We start from the raw sequence: 3,776 nt of genomic DNA on the forward strand, positions 1-3,776 counted from the left end.
AGTGTTAGGGTTAGAGTTTAGGGTTAGGTTTAGGGTTAAGTTTCGGGTCATAAGTGTTAGGGTCATTAGGGTTAGGATTAAAGTTAAGGGTTAGGGTTAGGGTAAGGGTTAGGGGTTAAGGTTAGTATTAGGGTTAGGGTTAGGTTTAGTGTTAGGGATTAGGGTTAGAGTTAGTGGTTAGGGTTAGGTTTAGGGTTAGGGTTAGGGTCATTAGGTTTAGGGTTAGGGTTAGGGTTAGGGTTAGGTTTAGGTTTAGGATTAGGGTTAGGGTCATTAGGTTTAGGGTTAGGGTTAGGGTTAGGAATAGCGTTAGGGTCATTAGGGTTAGTGTTAGGGTTAGGGTTAGGGTTAGGGTTAGGGTTAGGGTTAGGGTTAGGGTTAGGGTTAGGGTTAGGGTTAGGGTTAGGGTTAGGGTTAGGGTTAGGGTTAGGGTTAGGGTTAGGGTTAGGGTTGGGGTTAGGGTTAGGGTTTAGTGTTAGGGTTAGGGTTATGTTTAGGGTTACGATTAGGGTCATTAGTGTTATGGTCATAATGTTTAGAGTTAGGGTTAGGGTTAGTGATAGGGTTAGGGTTAGGGTCATTAGGGTAAGGATTTGGGTTTTTGTTAGGGTTAGGGTTAGTGTTAGGGGTTAGTGTTAGGGTTAGAGGTTAAGGTTAGGTTTAGGGTTAAGTTTAGGGTCATAAGTGTTAGGGTCATTAGGGTTAGGATTAAAGTTAGGGGTTAGGGTTAGGGTAAGGGTTAGGGGTTAAGGTTAGTATTAGGGTTAGGGTTAGGTTTAGTGTTAGGGATTAGGGTTAGAGTTAGTGGTTAGGGTTAGGTTTAGGGTTAGGGTTAGGGTCATTAGGTTTAGGGTTAGGGTTAGGGTTAGGGTTAGGTTTAGGTTTAGGATTAGGGTTAGGGTCATTAGGTTTAGGGTTAGGGTTAGGGTTAGGGTTAGGAATAGGGTTAGGGTCATTAGGGTTAGTGTTAGGGTAAGGGTTAGGGTTAGGGTCAGTGTTTAGGGTTAGGGTTAGGGTTAGGGTTAGGGTTAGGGTTAGGGGTTATGGTTAGGGTTCGGGTTAGGGTTAGGGTTAGGGGTTAGGGTCAGGGTTAGGGTTAGGTTTAGAGTTAGGGTTAGGGTTACGTGTTAGGGTTAGGGTTAGGGCTTAGGGTTAGGGTTAGGGTTTAGGGTTAGGTTTAGGTTACGGTTAGGGTTAGGGTTAGGGTTAGGGCTTAGGGTTAGGGTTAGGGTTAGGGTTTGGGTTAGGGTTAAGGTTAGGGTTAGGGTTAGGGACATTAGGGTTAGGGTTAGGTTTAGGGTTAGGGTTAGGGTTAGTGTTAGGGTTAGGATTAGTGTTAGGGTTAGGATTAGGGTTAGGGTTAGGGTTAGGGTTAGGGTTAGGGTTAGGGTTTAGGTTAGGGTGAATATTAAGTTTAGTGTTAGGGTTTAGGTTTAGTGTCTTTAGGGTTAGTGTTAGGGTTAAGTTAGTGTTAGGGTTAGGTTTAGCTTTAGTGTCATTAGGATTAGGCTTAGGGTTAGGGGTTAGGGTTAGCGTTAGGTTTAGAGTTAGGGTTAGGGTTAGGGTTAGGGTTAGGGTTAGGTGTTAGGGTTAGGGTTAGGGTTAGGGTTAGGATTAGGGTTAGGGTTAGGGTTAAGGTCATAAGGGTTAGGGTTAGGGTTATGGTTAAGGTTAGGGTGAAAATTAAATTTAGTGTTAGGGTTTAGGTTTAGGGTGTTTAGGGTTAGTGTTAGGGTTAAGTTAGGGTTAGGGTTAGGTTTAGGTTTAGTGTTATTAGGGTTAGTGTTAGGCTTAGGGTTAGGGTTTAGGGTTACGTTTAGGGGTAAGGGTTAACTTTAGGGATAGGGTTAGGGTTAGGGCTAGTGTTAGAGTAAGGGTAAGGATTAAGGTTTACGGTTAGTAATAGGGTTAGGGTTAGGGATGTGGTCATTAGGGTAGGGTTAGGGTTAGTGTTAGGGATTAGGGTTAGGGTTAGTATTACGGTTAGGTTTAGGGTTAGGGGTTAGGGTTAGGTTTAGGTATATAGTTTAGGGTTAGGGGTAGGGTTAGGGTTAGGGTTAGGGGTTAGCGTTAAATGTTAGGGATTAGGTTTAGGGTTACGGGCTAATATTAGGTTTAGGGTTAGTGTTAGGGTTAGGTTTAGTGTTAGGGGTTAAGTTTAGGGTTAGGGTTAGGGTTATAGTCATTAAGGTTAGGGTTAGAGTGAAGTGTTAGTGTTAGGGATAGGATTAATATCATGGGTTAGGGTTAGCGTTAGGTTTACGGGTTAGGTTTAGGGTTAGGGTTAGGGTTACGGTTATGGTTGCGGTCATTAGGGTTAGATTCATTAGAATTAGGGTTAGGGTTAGCGTTAGGGTTACGGTTGGGGTTAGGGTTAGGGTTTAGTGTTAGGGTTAGGGTTATGTTTAGGGTTACGATTAGGGTCATTAGTGTTATGGTCATAATGTTTAGAGTTAGGGTTAGGGTTAGTGATAGGGTTAGGGTTAGGGTCATTAGGGTAAGGATTTGGGTTTTTGTTAGGGTTAAGGTTAGTGTTAGGGGTTAGTGTTAGGGTTAGAGTTTAGGGTTAGGTTTAGGGTTAAGTTTCGGGTCATAAGTGTTAGGGTCATTAGGGTTAGGATTAAAGTTAAGGGTTAGGGTTAGGGTAAGGGTTAGGGGTTAAGGTTAGTATTAGGGTTAGGGTTAGGTTTAGTGTTAGGGATTAGGGTTAGAGTTAGTGGTTAGGGTTAGGTTTAGGGTTAGGGTTAGGGTCATTAGGTTTAGGGTTAGGGTTAGGGTTAGGGTTAGGTTTAGGTTTAGGATTAGGGTTAGGGTCATTAGGTTTAGGGTTAGGGTTAGGGTTAGGAATAGCGTTAGGGTCATTAGGGTTAGTGTTAGGGTAAGGGTTAGGGTTAGGGTCAGTGTTTAGGGTTAGGGTTAGGGTTAGGGTTAGGGTTAGGGTTAGGGTTAGGGTTAGGGGTTATGGTTAGGTTTCGGGTTAGGGTTAGGGTTAGGTGTTAGGGTTAGGGTTAGGGTTAGGGGTTAGGGTTATGGTTAGGTTTAGGGTTAGAGTTAGGGTTAGGGTTACGGGTTAGGGTTAGGGCTTAGGGTTAGGGTTAGGGTTAGGTTACGGTTAGGGTTAGGGTTAGGGTTAGGGCTTAGGGTTAGGTTTAGGGTTAGGGTTTGGGTTAGGGTTAAGGTTAGGGTTAGGGTTAGGGACATTAGGGTTAGGGTTAGGTTTAGGGTTAGGGTTAGGTTTTGGGTTAGTGTTAGGGTTAGGATTAGTGTTAGGGTTAGGGTTAGGGTTAGGGTTAGGGTTAGGGTTTAGGTTAGGGTGAAAATTAAGTTTAGTGTTAGGGTTTAGGTTTAGTGTCTTTAGGGTTAGTGTTAGGGTTAAGTTAGTGTTAGGGTTAGGTTTAGGTTTAGTGTCATTAGGGTTAGGCTTAGGGTTAGGGGTTAGGGTTAGCGTTAGGTTTAGAGTTAGGTTTAGGGTTAGGGTTAGGGTTAGGGTTAGGTGTTAGGGTTAGGGTTAGGGTTAGGATTAGGGTTAGGGTTAGGGTTAAGGTCATAAGGGTTAGGGTTAGGGTTAGGGTTAAGGTTAGGGTGAAAATTAGATTTAGTGTTAGGGTTTAGGTTTAGGGTGTTTAGGGTTAGTGTTAGGGTTAAGTTAGGGTTAGGGTTAGGTTTAGGTTTAGTGTTATTAGGGTTAGGGTTAGGCTTAGGGTTAGGGTTAGGGTTAGGGTTAGGGTTAGGGTTAGGGTTAGGGTTAGGCTTAGGTTTAGGGGTTAGGGTTACGT

This window comes from Opisthocomus hoazin, chromosome 22 (assembly GCF_030867145.1).
Source record: "Opisthocomus hoazin isolate bOpiHoa1 chromosome 22, bOpiHoa1.hap1, whole genome shotgun sequence".
NCBI lineage: Eukaryota > Metazoa > Chordata > Aves > Opisthocomiformes > Opisthocomidae > Opisthocomus > Opisthocomus hoazin.